Raw genomic sequence first — 20,005 nt, 5'->3', positions numbered from 1 at the left:
TTAGAAAAACTGTTGCTATAGCACATTCAGGATATAGGCACTCTGAATGCTACATAAAGATCAGATTTCTGGAAACAGAGCCGGTACTGAAACTGCACAGAAGCCTCATATCTTGTCAGATTTCTTTAACAAATACTTCGGTCACACAAAGGCCATGATTTTTTAAGACATTCCTATTTGTAAGCTCATTCCGATTTTTCAGAAGAAAGGAGAAACAAAATAGTCAGAATTTCTCATCAGCTTTAAAACAGACCAATAAGTGTCAAGAGGATTTCTTCACAAAATGGCATCTGAGCCAATACGAGCTGCAAACTAGGGGGTTTTATTGTTACTAGTTTGATAACACCTACATAAAGCAAAGTTAACCTTATTAAGTTTTAATATCATTTGACAATGATTGCATCTTTTAGACCAAATTTAGATCAACAGCTTCCATGTTATGACTGTTGCTTATTTACATTTGTGCATCTTCAAAAATGATAGTTTAAGGAAAAAATAGGCAATATATCACCCCCATTGTCTACCACTCATTTTTATTACTGGATTTCTTTTCTGAAAGTTCAACTTCAGAAATCCACAGTAATTACACCAAGACATGAGAAAGTCCTGCACAGCAATGCATTGAAGTCTAAAAATCACACCTCCAGAATACTGATGAAGAGGGAAAAAAAAAACAAGAAAACAAATATGCCAATATTACATACTGCTGCAGTCCCCTTGGTGGGCTATATGATACTACTTCATGAATAAAGATGGAGTAAACTACATTTGTAGCATAATAAGAAAAGGTAATTAGTGCCATCTATTCACCACAGTTAGAATTTGACTAGAACAATCTGATTACTTTTATCACATTTTAAACTTTGAGTAAGATTTTCAGCTCCATAATCCAGTTAGTGGTGAAGTGTGGAGAATATAAGTCAGCTTCCCAATATGATTGATGAGTATGTGCTGTGCAGGATAGGAGCTGGAAAAAAAAAATACAGAACTCATAATATAGACACTGTCTGCCTTCTTTAAAGCAAATCTCTTCTAAATCAGTTTGAATCCTTCAGCCAGACAAAAGTATGAGCTTAGTATCTTTTCCGAACAAACAGGAAATGGAAAACTATTCATAGATAAGAGGTGCCTTTTTTTTTTGGCTTGAACTTATCTCTATGATCTTTCTGAGATACATTTATTATTTATATTTTGCTAACTGCTGCATCTTGCTGAGAATTGGGCTCTAGCCACACTGAGAGCTATACAAACATTGCAATAATTACAGTGATAGACTACTTCAAATTCAAAGATGAATTTATTGACAAAAGGTTGAATGGTTTACCATAAGACAATGACAAGCAAATAGATTTAAACACCAAACCCAAATTTTCATTATTGATTAGATCAAAGTAGTTTTAGTAATGAGACAGAGAGTTTGAAATAGGAGCACAAAATATCATTCTGCACTAATCAGCACTTCCATTGCTAGCCTCTGTCTAAGTGACCCAGTGCAAGGTTCAAGATTCATTTATTGTCCCCTCTGGTGAGCACTAGAATTCAACTCCATCCAGATCTGCAACTTAATCCCAAGTAGTAATGGCAAAAATACACAAGTAGAAAAACCACTTAATCTCTTTGAAGGAGGAGTGACATTTAATGATCTGTCCACCACACATTGTAATGCACAGAGGCTCCAGGAAATTATTTGTTATGATCCAAGTCCCATGAGTGGAATATTTTGCAGAACGAAGATTATGTGAACCTGAGCTTTGCTTAGCATGCCTTCAAACTTCTCTGTTTTTTAATGGTTTGTTTCCTGAAAAGTTAAGGTTACTAAAGGACTTGGTCGTGGTGATGATGATGATGATGATGATGATGTGAAAGCTTTTTGTTGTTTTATTCTAAGAAAGAAATTTTTTCTGTGGTTGACAAAGTGGAAGCTTCTCCTAGATAATGAGATAACTGGATATATTGCATCCTGTTATGAATAATCATACTGTTTTCTGATATGTTTTTTTTTTAATAAACATTCATGTGGTGTGTAGTTTTGCTCTGATGATACAGCTTTATGTACCAGAATACAAATCATATTTCTTATAAAATATTTAAAATGCTAGGGGATTACTCTTTTTATATTTAATTTCCACCCACGGTATTTTGCAAACTTCCTTATGACAAGATTTTTCTTCTTTTTCATATATGCTGCAGAATATGAGGAGTTGTATATTTCCTGTTATTTTCCCCGGTGCTCTGCAATTCTCCTTCCAAAAAGATACACTTATTTAAATAATGACAGTAAGGGCAGGTAATTGCCTAGGAAGCAAAATGGGCGGATTTAAATAAAATCCTTATTTAGATCAGACCTTTGCCCTAACAATACTCCAAATTCACAGCTTTTTCATATTTACTTGTCCCTACATCTGCAGGGTACCTTATGTCCTTGACAAGTAATTTGGTCCATCCTGTTATCTATAGCACAGGAGTTCAGTTCACTGAATCCAGAAGATTCAAACTATTTAATCCTCTGGAGCATCAAGCATGTATATATTTACCTTGAAAAGCTATTTAAACAGGTAATTTAGGTATTAGTGTTATTTACCATTCAAGGTTATGAATGCAGTTTTCAAAGCATGAAAATATTACTACTATCCTGAACTGAGGACAATTATTCCCCCCTCCCCCCCCTTTTTTTTTTTAATTGAGATATTCAGGCCCTGATTAATTTAAGTGCTAAGCTGAAAATTCAAGACGAAATATGAAATACTTCTATTAATAAAATGAAAACTCAAAACTTCATTTCTTCATCCAAATATCTTATAAACCTTTATGGCTTTTCATTTCATCTAAGCATGTCATAATGCTTAATGATTTTATCGCATAGTTCCTGAGCAAGTTTAGCAATACTGTCTTACAGATTAAATAGTAACATTCATTGACTTAGGAGTAATATAGGCACCTGATCTAAAAATGAAGTCAAAACTGCTACACTCTTGTCTTCTATCTCCAGAAGTGTTTTGAGGATTTTCATTCACTTTGGCCTTGATCTTTCCTCCATTAAAAAAAAGAATTGTTTCCAACAGGCAAGGATGCAAAAGCAGTTGTCTTACAGCAGTTTCTGGGGAGAGGAACAGAATAGCAGAAAACCTATTTCTTCAGCAAAAGAGGATGTCACTCTTTCTGGCCATAACAAATCTTACAATTCTGTTTGTAGACTCCATGTGGAGGATAGTAACATTAGACTATCTAAGGATGAAATCCAAGCTCTGAAGAAATAGGTTTTCAGAATCACAGTGGGTGGAAGGAACCTCAAGAGATCATCAAGTACAACTCCCTTGCTAAAGCAGGTACCCTATAGTAGGTCACACAGGTAGGTGGCCAGACAGGTCTTGAATATCTCCATAGAAGGAGACTCCACAACCTCTCTGGGCAACCTGTTCCAGATTTCCACCATCCTTACCATAAAGAAATTCTTCCACATGTTAGTACAGAACTTCCTATGTTCAAGTTTTAGGCCATTACTCCTTGTCCAATTGCTAAACACCACCGAGAAGAGCCTAGCCTCATCCATTTGCCTCCCACCTCTCCTGTGGTATTTATAAATATTAATCAAATCTCCTCCCAGTCTTATTTTCTCCTGTATGAACACATCCAGGTTACTCAGCCCTTCCTCATATAGGAGATGCTCCAGGCCCTCTACCATCTTTGCAGCCCTCTGCTCGACTCCTTCTAGGAGATCCCTGTCTTTTCTGAACTGCAGAGCCCAGATCTGGACACAGGACTCCAGATATGGCCTTACCAGGCCACTGTTTTAAAACAGTCCTTATTCTCTCTATAGCTGTATGACCTGATACAAATATATTTCTGTCTCAGTAGCATACTGGGTTTTGGAACTCCCCAGTGGAAGTTATGGGAAGCATTCAAGGGGACAGGAGGACAAAAATCAAGTGTGCAAGAAAATTAGCCATAAATTAATTGTTGTGGTAAGATATTTAATCCACTTCTAAGTCAATTGTCATTCTTTGGGTAAACTTCAGTACTGACAAACATACTGGTTGACTGAAGCACAAACTAGATTTTGTCTATTCCTATAGAACATAGCTAGATAGCGGAGAATGGAAACTGTCATTGATTCTCCTAGTGACTTCAGATGGGTAATTTTGACTCAGGGACTTTCTTCTTTTCATTAATTAGATTTTCCACTTCACGCACATATCAATAAGAAAAAAAAAATGAACCTTCTTTAATGCTGAATTAATGTTTCAGATACTCCTGAGCATTAAAATACTGCTCCAATATTTCAAGATATAGTTGCTGAAAAAGAGAATAAAATGTCAATTAGTATAATGTAAGTAAACACAGCATGTGATATGGCAGGGAAAAGATTATAAATGAGTAATAATATATAATATTATTATATTATATATATATAATATAATATTAATATAATATTATATTATTATATAATAATAATATAAATAATATAAATAATATAAATAATTATATAATAATAATATAAATAATATAATATAATATTATAATATAATCTGCAGGTTCAGGTGGGACAAACCTTAGTAGGCAGCATAACTTACTCCTTTTCAGAACAGACCACAGGACTGCAGAGGAAGCTAGCACCATAATAGGTCACTAAAGAAGTTGTGGTGCCCAGGTGCCCATGCAATCTGGTGCAGTTGGCTGCCACGGTATTACCTGGGAATCTTGCCAGATTTGCATTCATTACAAGTGACTTTTTTTTTTCTTTTGTATGAGTAATGAAATGATTATACTTCCCCATGCATCTTTACTTTGAAAAGCTATGTACTACTGAGGTCTCCCTAAAGTAATAACGTAAAATGAAAAACTCTACAAAATGTAGTTAAAAAAAAAAAAAAAAAAAAAAAAAAAAAAAAAAAGGAAGATAGAGAGAGAGCTGGAAACACAACTGCCAGAATCTTTGAAATTTCAGTCTTTAAATCTTTTAATTCCTTTTTTTATTATTTATTTTATTTTAACCAAAGCAAACAAGCAAAAAAACATCAAACCAAAGCATCTACCTAAATATATTTGCAATGAAGTGTATAAATGCCGTATAGTGGTTAAGAAGTGTGGTGCTTTACTGGCCACATGTCCAGATAAATTAAGTCTGTGGAGAATTGTTGTATCTAAACTTGATTAGATTCCTTCACTGCCACAAATATGTGGCACTAGCATGTATCTGTGTGCCACTAAGATATGCCTCACTGATCTACATAAGCACAGAACAATAAAAATGGATAGCCATTTGTAAAAATTGTAGTATAGAAAGTGAAGCATAACTACTGAAGATAAAAATATGTATTAGTTTTTTTGTTAATCAGTTATTCCACTAGGCTACAATCATATCCATCTTCCATTTGACCAGCAGAAAAAAAGTAAAACAATTTTTTTTTTTTTTTAATTCTACTTGAATAAATTACCAAGAAAAAATGGTGGATGCTAGATTTCTTGAGATTTTCAAATGCAGACCAATTCCTTTTCTGAAAGATATTAGTCAAACACAGTTCTTTAGAGGTAGCTAAAAGTTAACTGGATAGTTTACCTGAGACAGAAAGGTAGATTACTAGAGAACTTTGCTTGAAACATATGATTCCGATGTTGAGAACCATGAGAGCTGAAGCTGAACTGGAAACTTCATAGGTAGAAAATCAGCCCTTGTATTTCATTCTGATCAAAGCAGTTGAGCAGTAGGCACATGTTTTTTGTTAATGCATTCCAGGTTCGTTAACCCTATTTGTTTGGGTTATATATGCAAACTAGGAAAGTGCCTGTAACTGCCCAATCATACTGAAAAGGAAAATGTTATTGTACCTGTTGCAAGATACAAAACTCATACATATTTTTTAGAAGAGATGTCAGAAATGTAGAAGAAATATTGAGAAAATCTGGAGATGTACTAATGCACGAAAAACAAGGCATGAATGAGGGTAAAACTGTATACCATTAGCACAGATAAAAAGGAAAGTATTTAATACGTGTCACGGTTTTATGATTTTTGGTTATCGGTATTCCACATCATAACATCATGCAGTGTACTGGGAGTTAAAGAGCAAATGCTCTAGTTCCAGGTACTTGTCCAGAAGAGAAGAACTATGTTCCCCAGAAGACTGTTCAAGTACTGTTATCATTCCTGCTCAGGGGAACAGATATAAGGCCTGTAGGTCACCTGACCAGGGCTCCCTTTCTTCTCGTCTCGTCGTGCTCGCTTTCGGATCGTCTTGCTGCTGCTCCCAACTGCACGCAAGGCTTCAGTATTAGTGTAAGGCCTTTAGCTCTCGGGCAATCCTCCTCTCAATTATATTTGATTTTATTAACAATTATATTGAATTATATTGTATTATAGTGTGTTATTGTGCATTCTGATACTATAGTTAGTAAATTAGTTTTTGTCTCCTCAGATCGTTGCCACTGTTTTTTTAATTATTCTTTCTTGTGAGGGGTCCCCTGTTTCCCTTTTCCGGCGGCACAGATTTTGCAAAAAAAATCCCTCCGCCCCACTAGTCACAGAACCAGGCCAGACCAGCCCATAAACCATCAACAATATGAAGGTTAAAAGCCTCACTTTTTTTCTGGAAGCAGCGAGATGGGTGCAAAGATTTATATGAAATCTGGGGAGGGATATTAGTTTAGAAAAATTCCATACAGAATCACATGCAGAAGAAAATGCACATCCAAGTTGAGGGGAAGAAGTGTAAATAATATTATTCAGACATTCACCTGTATTCAGTATTGTATAAGTCTCTTCAAGAAGTGTGTGTAGAAAACATAATATGAGGGTTTTTCACCAGAAAAGGGTAGTAATGTATTTCTAGTCCCCATATAATCTTCTAACCTCAAACACTTTTTCTCTGTTAAGTATCAGTGTTTCTGGTCATTAAACCCCAGAAATATGTGGTTGCTTACTTCAGAAATTAATATTAATATCTCTGACCATTATTTCAGACTCTCCATGTCCTTGTCAACACTGTATACAGGAAAAGAGAAAAATTTAATTAACATTCTTTCCTCAACCCCAACGAGTTTAATATGCTTAGATTATTAATAAAATTAGAGATGTGCCACAATTCATCCTGGGTTGCACAAAAACATTTTTTCTAGTGTGTTGCACCTAAGCCATGCTGCTTTAGGCTGGAGCAAGCAGTATTGCTGCAGATCAAAAGATGTGAATTTGTCTTTGGGGTTCACAGAGACTACTTATTTAATGCATGTCATATATATATATATATATATATATTCACATACTCATTGATGAAATAGAAATATCCTTGTATACCACATTTTCCTCCTTGTTCTTTTCCAGAATAAGAGAATGACTGAGGTTGAAAAAGTCCTCTGGAGGACGTCTGGTCCAATCCTCTACTCAAGGAGAGTGATTTGTAAAAGCTTTTCATAAAGTATGACATAGACAGTCTTCTGCTAGAGCTAATCAATACAGTTAGACTATGTTTTACACAGAAAAAAAAATGAGAACAAGATGGATTTCCTACGTGGGGCACAAACTCCTCTTAAGAATCCAAAGGCCTGCATCTGGTGCAAAACACAGATAAAGGAAGAGCAGTGGCACAGGTTTTAGGACAAGTGTTGTATCTGTTGCAAACAATGACTAATAAATAAGTCAATTTTGGCAGGATGCAACTTAAAAATATTATAAAATGTTTCTGCTGCATTACTGAGACCTTTGCCCTGCAATTTACAGTAAACTCTTACTAAAACCTTACTTAGAATACAAGGTAGGTCAAGGTTGCTAGCTCAGATGGGAATTTCTCCCACCTCTCAACCAAAAACTTGAGGATCTATCTCTGTAAATATTCCAGACATATATACTCATCATACAGATCAGGCTGAGATCGCCTCAGTACACTGATTTAAGCAGAAAAATCAGATCCTAACCTTACATATTTTTGAAGTTTTAGTTCATTGGTTAAAATGCTGTGCGTCACTATAGAGAAACTGCCCTAAGAGAATCATATCAAGGTTTCAAAATTGAGCATTAGAATTAAAGTTGCCTTTCTAATCCATAATTTTTTTTTATTCTATGCTCTGTAATTATTTCAAGCACACACTGTTTCTTTCTCAAATGTTACTTATTTGGTGCAAGTGCATTAAGGATGACAGTAATGGCTCAGACAATCATGCATCCCATTTCCAGGATGGACCTGTGGCAGATAGAAAGGAAAAAGTGAAAGCAGAGGACAAGCCTCCACCAGTGTTCAAGAACTTGCAGGTGTCACATTTCTGCATCCAGAGGTGCTGGGATCATTCTCATTGCCCTGATTTCAGAAACATCTAAGAAAAAGGTCCTCCCTTTTTTTACCCTTTACTTGGTGTCACACACCTTTGTGTAGCCCATCTCTGCTGTTAGTCAAGTACTTGAGCCTATTTTATATTTAGCTCAAGATAATGTGCTTAACGTATTTCAAACATTTCAATACATTAGAAAATGGTGATTTTTTCTATTCATAAATGAGAATAATAAAAATGTCTAAAAAAAGGATAATAATACAACAAATTTTAAATAATAAAGGGTTTGTATTTTAGAACTGTTCTTTCCATGCAATGCCAAAAAAGAATTAACATTATCTTGGAAATATATTAACATAGTTAAATCTTGTTATTCACAACCTTTAAAAACAAACTAATCAAATAAACAAAAACAGATACTCCACAAATTTATGAGGGATAGCAGTGATTAATGTGACTATTCAAAGATATCTCAAGGTATATAAAAGAACTTTCAGATGAATATAGGGAGATAAATTAAGACTTTACCCTAAAAAGCAAATATGCCATTACAAAAACAGTTTGTAGACATGATGAGTATCTAGATAGCCCAAAAGTTTTAAATAAAACAGCTTGTTCCTTCTGATAATTTCCTTCATGTTTACTTTTAAAATATATGTTTGTATAGTCGTGGAACAGAAGTCATAAACAATGCAACACATAATATTTGAAAAAGAAAACTATGGTCTTCCAATCTCTTAAAACAATGACAAAATCACATCAAAGAAAACTCCATATTTCATTCAGCTATATTCATAGGAAAAACTATAATTTCACCTCTTTTGACTTTTTATTCTGTAAACTCTTCCTCAACATAGATATATCAGCTCAGTGGGACTTTCTAGAGTTGAAAGTTGTTTTATCTCATCTCTAACAGCATTAATTTGTATATGTCTGAGGAAAAGTATAAAATAGCATCCTTTAAAGATCAAAGTTGAAGGTATATAAACACCTGTGGTTTCATTAGAAAACTTATGCAGATTTATAGGTTTTCTGTATTTCTTGAATACATTGTTAGATTGACAAGAAAACACTTCTGGATGTCATCAGCCATGTGAATGCAAATAAAATACATGTTCATTTTGGACTTGATGTTTTTCATATGACTTTGAAAGCTGTGAACTTGTAAAACAAGATTAACATTCCAGGTAATTAATATTTAGATTTCACGGCAGAAATGTGATTTTCCATCACATTTCTTTATTTTTCTTTTTTTAAAATTTGATCTGATGTAACAATAATTCCAGAAAAGTAAACACTTCTGTCTTTCTGAGGCTTTGAATAACAATGCAGGCTAAAGGGGCTACCTTTACTTCTTTGTTTTATTTTGTCTTTGTGAAAAGTGATGAATTCATCTAATTCAAGGAATAAATCTCTTTTGTTCTTATCTAAGTTTGGAAGGTGGGTTGTTTGTTCTGTGTTTTTGTTATTGTTGTTGATGTCAATTTTTTTGTTTGTTTGTTTCACCCTGGCGCAGTAGTGTACTTTAACACTAAGAGCTCTAATGCCATATAAGTCTCTAGTCTCTACTAAGAATATATACAGAAACAGTAATTGTTATGCTAATTTCCTGAGGTACATAAAAGTTCTCACCACCTCACTTTACACAGATCCGTAAAAATAGCAAGCCACGACACAATTTCAGCACGCTGTTTCTGGTAACTGGTGCCACATAATAAATAAATAGATACAAAAATACAGACATACACCAAAACATGCAGCAATTTAAAATCAGTTGACTTTGGTATTTTGATGACATCAGATAGTCATTTTCCTTCCAAAATATTTCCCTATTTCTCCAGTTCAGTATTATTCAATTAATCAAATACTAGATTAATACTAGAATTCTAGTAATGACTTTTGTATAGCTATTTTATTTATTTATTTTTTTGTTTTAAATATCATCACAAAAATAATTACATTGCAAACGTTATCACTTCATTAGATTTTAATCATGAATTCAGACAAATGCTGTTAATGACTTCTACAACAATCAAACTCTACACAGTACTCTTCATAGAATCACAGAATCACAGAATAATAGAATCACAGAATCACCAAGGTTGGAAAAGACCCACAAGATCAGCCAGTCCAACCGTCCACCCATCACCAATGGTTCTCATTAAACCATGTCCCTCAATACAACATCCAAACATTCCTTGAACACCTCCAGGGTTGGTGATTCCACCACCTCACTGGGCAGCCCATTCCAGTGCCTGATCACTCTTTCAAAGAAGTAGTATTTCCTAACGTCCAGCCTGAATCTTCCCTGATGGAGCTTGAAGCCATTCCTGCTAGTCCTATCACTAGTTACATGAGAGAAGAAGCCAACCCAAAGCTCACTACAACCTCCCTTCAGGTAGTTATAGAGAGCAATAACATCTCCCCTGAGCCTCCTCTTCTCCAGACTGAATAGTCCCAGCTCCTTCAGTCACTCCTCATAAGGCCTGTGCTCCAGACCTCTCACTAGCTTTGTTGCCCTTCTTTAAACACGCTCCACGGCCTCGATGTCTTTCTTACAGTGAGGAGACCGAAACTGGACACAGTACTCGAGGTGTGGCCTCATCAGTGCTGAGTACAGGGGGATAATTACTTCCTTGTTCCTGCTGGCAACACTGTTTCTGATGCAAGCCAGGATGTCATTGGCCTTCTTGGCCACTTAGGCATACTGCAGGCTCATGTTCAGTCAAGCATCTATCAATACCCCCAGGTCCATTTCCTCTACACAGTCTTCCAGCCACTATGCCCCAAGCCTGTAGCGTTGCCTGGGGTTGTTGTGGCCAAAGAGCAGGACCTGGCATTTGGTCTTGTTGAATCCCATCCCACTGGCTTCAGTCCAGCTATCCATCCTGTCCAGATCCCTCTGTAGGGCCTCACTACCCCCAGGCAGATCAACACTTCCAGCCAACTTGATGTCATCTGCAAACTTACTGAGGGTGCACTCAATGCCCTCATCCAGGTCATCAATAAAGATATTGAAAAGGACAGGCTCTAGCACCGACCCTGGGGGAACACCACTCGTGACCGGTCGCCAGCTGGATTTAACTCCATTCACCGCCACTCTCTGGGCCCAGCCCTTCAGCCAGTTCCTTATCCAGTCAAGAGTGTACCACATCAACAGCCTTTCCCTCATCCACCAGACAGGTCACTAGGTCATAGAAGGAAACCAGGTTGGTTAAGCAGGACCTGCCCTTCATGTACCCATGCTGGCTAGGCCTTTTCCCCCAGCTGACTCACACATGCCGCGTGATCTCCCTCAAGACAATCTGCTCCATATCTTTCCCTGGCACCGAGGTCAGGCTAACAGGCCTGTAGTTCCCTGGATCCTCCTTACAACCCTTCTTGTAGATGGGAGTCACACTGGCAAGCCTTCAGTCTTCTGGGACCTCACCAGTCAACAAGGAGCACTGATAGATGATGGAAAGCAGCTCAACTATCACCTCTGCCATTTCCCTCAGCACTCTGAGGTTAATCTTATCCAGCCCCATGGACTTCTGGCAGTCCAGTTGGAGTAGCAGGTCTCTGACTGTTTCCTCCTGAATTGTGGGGAGTTTGGTTTGCTCCCCAGCCAAGGCTACCAGGTCAGACATAAAGGAGGCATTCAGAACGTCTGCCTTCTCCTTATCCTCAGTGGTCACATTCCCAGCCTCATCCAGTAAAGAATGGAGATTCTCCCTGGTCCTCCTCTTACTGTTGATATATTTGTAAAAGAGTTCCTTGTTCCTTTTTACCCCAGCGGCCAGGTTGAGTTCAAGCTGGGCTTTTGCCTTTCTGATTTTCTCTCTCCACATCTTAACAACTTCTTTGTATTCTCTCTGAGTTGCCCATCCCTTCTTCCACAGGAGGTAGATTCTCTCTTTCTCCTGGAGCCTCAAGAATAGCTCACTACTCATCCACACCAGTCTTCTTCCATGCCAGCTCATTTTGTGGCTCAGGGGGACAGCCTGCTCCTATACCTTTAAGACTTCCTTCTTGAAGAGCGACCAGCTGTCTTGGACCCCTTTACTCTCTAAGACTGAATCCCCAGGGACTCTCCCTACTAGTCTCCTGAACAATTCAAAGTCCACCCTTCGGAAGCCCAAGGTAGCAGTTTTGCTTTTCCCCTTCTGGCTCCACCAAGAATTGAGAACTCTACCATGTTGTGGTCACTTTGCCCAAGACAGCCCCCAACCTCCACATCTCTTACCAGATCTCCTTATTGTTCAACAGAAAGTTTCCTGAAAATTACTTGTAATTAACCAATACAAACCTAAATTATCTTAAATTTTCAGAAAAGAGCATTATAAAATTATTTTGTTCTTACTCAGGATATTTACATATATATTTTTAATTTGGGGGGTATAAGCCATAGCTGCTGACTACGTAGTTGCCTATCAAATTTACAAAGATGAATTAATGCCTTTATTTCATGTCAAAAAATAACATTCCCATTAAATGCCTTCCTGTTTGTAAATAAACAGCATTAACATTAGGAATATTAGCTTACAAAATATGTAAATATGTATGGATATATTTCTGATGTAATAATAAACATTTAATGAGTTAAATGCATTGGAACTGCAAATTAAAACTGATACAAATTAAAACTGAAAGATGTTACCAAAATTTCTGAAATCTTACTGTTTCAGTTCTGAAGTCTTGCACACAGTACAGAACAAAGAAAGACACTTTTCTATCTACTGTTATACAGTGAAGAAACATCTCTGTTGTCCTTCAAGAACTATAAAATGGTATTCTCAAATTATTAAAATTATTGTCTTATTTTCTTCTTCAATTTGTGTCTTATGATGACATAGTATATATCTGAATGCATACTTTATCGCTAGGGTAAGATAATGCAAATGTTTCAAAACACCACTACATTTACTGAAGTTAGTCATAAATACATGGTTCCTAACAGTATTAGACCAGTTAGGCTGTGAAGAGAAGTGGGAGAAAGGAAAACGAGAAATAACAGTCATTTTTATACACAAAAAAACATGCTGTCTCCACAGAGAAATATTTTCTTGCACGTAAGTATGGATATAGGGAACATCTGAAGTGCAGTATGTATAAACATACTGTTGTCTTAATTTCCATTATTCAACTCCACTGAAGATAATGAATTTAAATATCTATATTCTTACTTAAAAAAAAAAAAAAACAAAGAAACCACAAGTCTAGCTAATCAAATCTTGCTGGCACTTTTTTTAATTAATTCAAATTTTGAAACATTTTAAGTAAATAACCCCAGAACTTTAAACTAGAAAGACATACCAACATTGCAAAAAGGCTGGGCAGCCATGTTAGTTAGCTACATACCACCAGACATAAAGCACGAGCAAGGAATAATAAAGTGTTCTCTTATATCTCTTCCTTGATTGTCATCTAGCAAATTTCACAGTTCTTTGTATATTGCTAGAGTCCAAGTCCCAAACCAGAAGCAGAATAGCAACATCTCAGGCTTCAGCTACTTCCATTAAAGGCTTGAGTTCTGTAATACAACACAGACATCTTTAATTATACAAAGAAATTAAATAAAAATAAACCCTCATGGGAAAACTTCAGTGTAATCCAAGAGATAATCTAATTACAACAGAGAATAAGTTATTAAAAGTGAAGTATCTTAATAATAAAGTAAAACTATGAAGGAAGCAGATAAACACAACTCTCAACTCTTTGAGGAAGCAGAATTTTATTGATGGAAACAACAAATGATTTTTCTACATGGTCGTGCAAAATAGGTAACCAGATACATATTGGAATAAAACAATTTCTGTTTATAGTAATTAACAATATGATCCTGCAGTCATTTGATAGTAACTCCTATGTTAGGAAAATGATCAAGTGAATTAAGTTGAAGCAGGTCCTCATAAAGGTCAAATACTTAACAATAATGCTATCTTTGGGGCCAAATTAGTCCATTTATCCCTACAAATAATTCATTTACCTTGCACTGCTTTTCAAAGTTATAACCCCACTGTCAGTTTGCATCTTTAGAACTAAGCTTCTTAGTAATAGATACTGCTTATCTATTACTCTAGGTTCTTGCAACTAATGTTGTTATTTAATAAATTTTTCTTAATGCTTTTTTCTTCTTTTCCTCCCCCCATGAAGACCCACACTTCCTGTTAGTTTGAACCAGGGATGGAACAGTAGTTCCAAGTATGAATTCTCCAATTTTTGAGTTCCTAAAACGTGAGGGTTTTTTTGTTGGTGGGTTTTTTTTGTTTGTTTGTTTGTTTTTTCACATATACAGATAAATCAAGCAGTAGAGTTCAGATCTTCCAGGAAATAAATGTATCAGTATACTTTTCACTAATGTATCTCAAGGCCTTGATTATGTAAATGATGTGACCCACATCGTTATACTAACACAACTATACTAGTAGCATTTCCTGTGGCTATTGTCAAATAGGCATTAATATACTGAGTTAGCAACTGCACAACATATAAAACAATCTGTTTATATGTTTATTTGTTTTTGTCTATAAAACAAAAAAGAAAGGAAACAAATACCTTGAAGGCCTTTGAGTATAGTTGCTGCAGCACCTGTTTTGCAGATTTTACAAAATAATTATCACTTTTGGCTATCAGATTTACTTCAAAATATCGATTTATATTAGCTTTATTTTGGAAACCTGATAGAAACACTAGTCATTAGAAGATTCAAATACAATAAAATGAGGAAACCTGTGGCTATTTCAGAATTCCCGAGTTTCTGGATAATGGCAACATACTTCTATATGAGCCCAGTTCTGTTTCACACTTTGTTCTCATCATGGACTTGCTACAAGACTCTGGGGAGAATGTTATACCATACTGGCTTTTAATTTATCTGTTGGCATTAATGATTGTTTGCTAGCATGGACTTTCCTCTGTGCATCTTACTCTGATAGCTGATCTGGCCAACAGTATGTTTATCGTTAGGAAATGATAGGTCTTTTTCTGTAATAGCTACAGATGTGCTATAAATTGCTATCACTTCCCATCTCATGTTCCCACACAGGAAATAGAGCTTTTAGTTATAGGTTACAATAGCTACTAGAATCAAAACTATTTCCTTTTTTAAATAACTCTTTCATTCCTAACTCTATAATGCACTACTAAACTCTCATGTTTGTTTCTATGAGGATGCCCTACTAGATTTTTACGACATAAATGCATAAAGCCAGAAGCATCTGGGTAGTATAATATATATTTCATATGAATTCTAAGTTGTTTGAGAAATTAATATTTATAAATATCATAGCCTGAAATTTTCCTTATGAAAACTGAAATATTAAAATGTTTCTGATGCTGAACTTTCATCAAATGTATAGATGTGAGCAGAATTGAAAGAGAGGGAAAGAAGAAATGAATTTAATTCACAAAACTCTGATCTCAATACTGGTTTACAGGTTAATCATATTCAAAAAGTATGCACCACCAAGCTTCCCTCAAAGTTTAAAGGAGAGAAAGGATGAATACAATTTTTAAACCTTGCATTTCTGGTAGCATTTCTACTTTAATAAAGAACATTTAAAAGCAATCGAATCAGGTCACAAGAAAATAAAACAAAATCCCAAGAGTAGGAACTAGCATTATAAGATAAAGCCACCAAAATCAATGAAGAGTCTCTGAAATCAAATTCAGCTCAGAAAACAGGAAAATGCCAGTTTCTGATCAAGTACCATAGTGTTTCCAAGCCAACAACTTCTGTCAAGTTTTCTTCAAGCTTCACAGTCTTTATTGTTCTAAATAACAAGCAAATAAACTAAATAATTGACAAAGTACTCTTTCTGTGGAAAATAACAAACAAATAACCCAAATTATTGACAAACTACTTAATGCCTCTGTATTTTCTCTTGGAACCTAGTCTCTTGCCATTTTGAAAATAAACAGCAGAAAAATAATATGATACTGAATTTTTCCCTTATTCGTAGGAGATAGTAGTTTCTTAACTTTGGATGCTAAAAAAATGAACAAATAGATGTTGTCAAACCATAAAAAAAATCTTGTTTCCACTTAGGTCAGAATTTATATTGGAGTCTTTGATGTGGCACTTCCCATAGAAAATTTCATGCCATGAAAAAGAGTGCCAGTAAGCTACTTATTTACACTTACTCAAATAATAACCTAAACCACAGAAAGTGGGAGATTGAGGCATAAAGTCAATTGAAAGAAGAAAATTATACTTCTTAATAACAATTTTTACAAAAGTATGTAGCATTGGTGCTGTCCGTATGAACTTCTGTCTACCTCTCTACTGTTGATTTGCAGGCACAAAGCATAAAACTCATTATGAAATTTTCTCTTCCAGTCCAAATTCACATTTCTCAAACACAACATAGAAAATTCAGGGAGAAGCAGCAAAGCTTATTTGGGATATTTTGAGTAAGGTACAGTTGTGAAGCTCAAGCAGTCACACTCAAAGATATGCTAAATATGCTGTGGAAACCTCATCATTTCGGGATTTTTTTACTTGCCTACAGTATTTCCAGTTAGGCTATCATTCAGCCAATAAGCAACAAAACTGATAGCATGAACCCTTACAACAAAGTAGGCGTTTCTGTCTATGGAAATGAAAGAAGAAATTATACAGAAGCAATATATTAAAATATTACTATGGATCATCTCTCTTCACTACTCCATATAACAATTTTCAGCCAGTGGAAGATTTTGATTATCACAGAAAATCATAGCAACACTTAAATTATTTCCACATCATCTGAAAAACTGTTGGTCTTATCACTTTGCTTTATCTTTTATTTAGATCACCAACCCCTATCTTCATGCTTTCAAGGACCATTATCTCGCATTAATCCTCCTACACTGAAGATCAATTCGGGCAACATTTACATTAGACTAATTAGTTGTCTGTATTTACCACTGTAAAAATCTAAGTGTTTTCAAATGTAAGAGCTTGTGAGAGAGAAATTGTTTCCAGGTTTATCAGGGTCAAATGAGATACATCACTGCATTTATGTATGGCTTCAAGCCTTCTTTTCACAGAAAATGGATGAGAAGCTATATACTCAAAAGAAAGAATCTGCAAGCTTTGCATACTGCCACTGAGTGTTTTCCTACAACATCTATTTGTGCATGTGGTGAGGGGAGAAATGTGCTCTAGTGTACCCATTCCTATTCAGGTACTTCCACCTTTGAACAACATCTTATTTTATAGCAGGCTAAGAGAAAAACAAGAATGCTATGAGTTAAAATCCAGTTCCACTGAGTAGCTGAGCTTCCAACAGATATCTCTGGCATATATAGCATTCAGTATATCTTAAGCAGGAAAATTATGTTTAATTTTAAAACTAGCGTGTGTTCCGTTTCTAGTTGAATTTGAAAATCATACATTCTGTGCAAGTTTAGCCCATGAATACACAAAATGTTTTGCTTAATTTGTTGTTCCAGTGGTAAGTTCTTAATGCTAGAAGGAAGAAACATTTGTTGCTTTTTTATTTCTTGTTTTTGAAATTTGACATGTTGATGCTGGTAAACAAGCAAGGTTGAACATGAAATACACCCAAGACTGAAAACACACACCTTCCAAATGGAAAAACTGAAAAATGTTCAAGGTGTTATTATGCCTAGGAGTATTTTCATGTTTTGTTATTTTGGCTCTATTTTTATGCAAAGTCCCACCCCTAGGAAGGAACAACTTCATGTATCAGTACAGGTTAGGGGCTGACCTGACAGAAAGGAGAACAACCTTAGTGTCCTTGCGGACAACAGGTTGAGCAAGCAATGTGTATTTGTGGCCAAGAAGGCCAATGATACCCTGGGGTATCCTTGGAGAAAAATGGATTTGATGGATGGACCACTTGCTGGATAAGGAATTGGCTGGATGGCCACACTCAAAGAGTTGCTGTCAGCTGCTCAATATCCAAGTAGAGACTGGTGACAAGTGGTGTCACCACTTCTCTCAGGGATTGGTACTGAGACTGGTGTTATTTAACATCTTTGTAGGCAACATGGACAGTGGGATCAAGTGCACACTCAACAAGTTTGCAGATGACACCATCTGAGTAGTGCAGTTGACACACTAGAGGGAAGGGATGCCATCAAGAGGGACCCAGACAGACTTGGGAGGTGGGCCCACACCAACCTCATGAAGTTCAACAAGGCCAAGTGCAAGGTCCTGAACCTGGGTCAGAGCAATCCCAAGAACAATCAGGGTAGATAATGGGTAGAGAATGGCTTAAGAACAGCTCTGAGAAGAAGGATCTGTGGGTATTGATTGATAAAAGACTCAACATGAGTTGGTAACATACACTTGCAGCCCAGAAAGCCAACCATATCCTGAGTTACATCAAGAGAAGAGTGACCAGTAGGACAAGGAAGGTGATTCTGCTCATCTACTGTGCTCTTGTGAGACTCCACCTGGAATACTGCATCCAGTTCTGGGAGTCCCTCTACAGGGACAGGCTGAGAGATCTGAGGCTCTTCAGCCTAGAGAAGGCTCCAGGGGGACTTTATAGCATGCTTCCAGTACCTGAAGAGGGCCTACAGGAAAGTTGGAGAGGGACTTCTTATAAGGGCATGTAGCAACAGGATGAAGGGAAAGGGCTTTAAACTGGAAAAGAGTAGATTTCAACTAAATATTAGGAAGAAATTATTTACTGTGAGGGTGGTGAGACACTGGAACAGGCTGCCCAGCAAGGCTGGGCATGTCCCCACCCTGGAAGCATTCAAGGCCAGGCTCGATGGGCCTTGGAGCAACCTGGTCTAGTGGGAGGTGTCCCTGTCTATAGCAGGGGAGTTGGAACTATATGACCGTAAAGGTCCCCTCAAAACCAAATCATTCTAAGATCAGGAAGAACATGACTGGCAGGTTAAAGGAGGTGATCCTGCCCCTCTATTCGGCCCTGCTGAGGTAACATCCGGAGTACTGCATCCAGTTCTGGGCTCCTCAGTTCAAGAAAGACAGGGAGCTTCTAGAGAGAGTCCAGGAGAGGTCTACAAAGATGACAAGGGGCTTGGTCCATCTGCTTTATGAGGAAAGGCTGAGAGACCTGTGACTGTTCAGCCTTAAGAGGAGAAGACTAAGAGGAGGTCTTAACAACACTTGTAACTTTCTAAAGGGTGGATATCAAGTGGATGAGTCCAGGATATTTTTGGTGGTACACAGTAACAGGACAAGGGGAAATCTGTACAAAGTGGAACACACTAAGTTCCATTTGAAAATAAGAATTTATTTATTGTGAGGATGACAGAGCCCCAGAACAGTCAGCCCAGAGAGGTTGTGGAGTCTTCTCAAAATCCACCTGGATGCTTACCTGTGCAACCTACCGTAGGGAGCCTGCATTAGCAGGGCGGTGGACTAAGTGTGGTCCAGAGGTTCCTTCCAACTCCTATGATTCTGTTACTTGTATTGTTCTTGTTTTTGTTGTTGTTTTTTTTATTTGTTTTTAAACATGCAGCAAATATTGAGATGCTACTGGAAATCTTCAACACTAACAGCTGTTGGGAATCATCTTTTCTCACTTAGGCCAATAAATGTATAATATTTGTTAATACTACTTTGCAGTAATTACTACCCTGGAATCTAATCCAAAATTTATTTTTGCTTTAAATGACTCTAGTTTTTATTCAAATTTGGTTCAAAGTTAGCTGCAAGTTATTTTTTCTCACAAACTACTTAACAAACTTAATCAAGTGTTCCCCATGCTTTTGTCATAGGGGACATAGGGACATGGGAACATAGGGAAGGATGGACATTCATGTTAAATTATGTATACATATA

The 20,005-nt window shown here is 36.5% G+C and overlaps 1 long non-coding RNA gene across 2 annotated transcripts in view; it reads right to left on the bottom strand.

Annotated features, from left to right (window-relative positions):
• Positions 1-11,102: 11,102 nt before the first annotated feature.
• LOC112531828 overlaps positions 11,103-20,005 on the bottom strand; it is a 38,563-nt gene continuing 29,660 nt past the window's right edge. For both annotated transcript variants that reach the window (XR_005857610.1, XR_005857609.1), the window contains one exon: positions 11,103-13,768. This is a non-coding gene — a long non-coding RNA (uncharacterized LOC112531828). The remainder of the gene's footprint in view (positions 13,769-20,005) is intronic.

The sequence above is a fragment of the Gallus gallus genome, chromosome 2 (genome assembly GCF_016699485.2).
Source record: "Gallus gallus isolate bGalGal1 chromosome 2, bGalGal1.mat.broiler.GRCg7b, whole genome shotgun sequence".
Lineage (NCBI taxonomy): Eukaryota > Metazoa > Chordata > Aves > Galliformes > Phasianidae > Gallus > Gallus gallus.
Note: the sequence above shows the minus strand (reverse complement) of the source record. Positions and strands in the feature narration are given on the sequence as shown.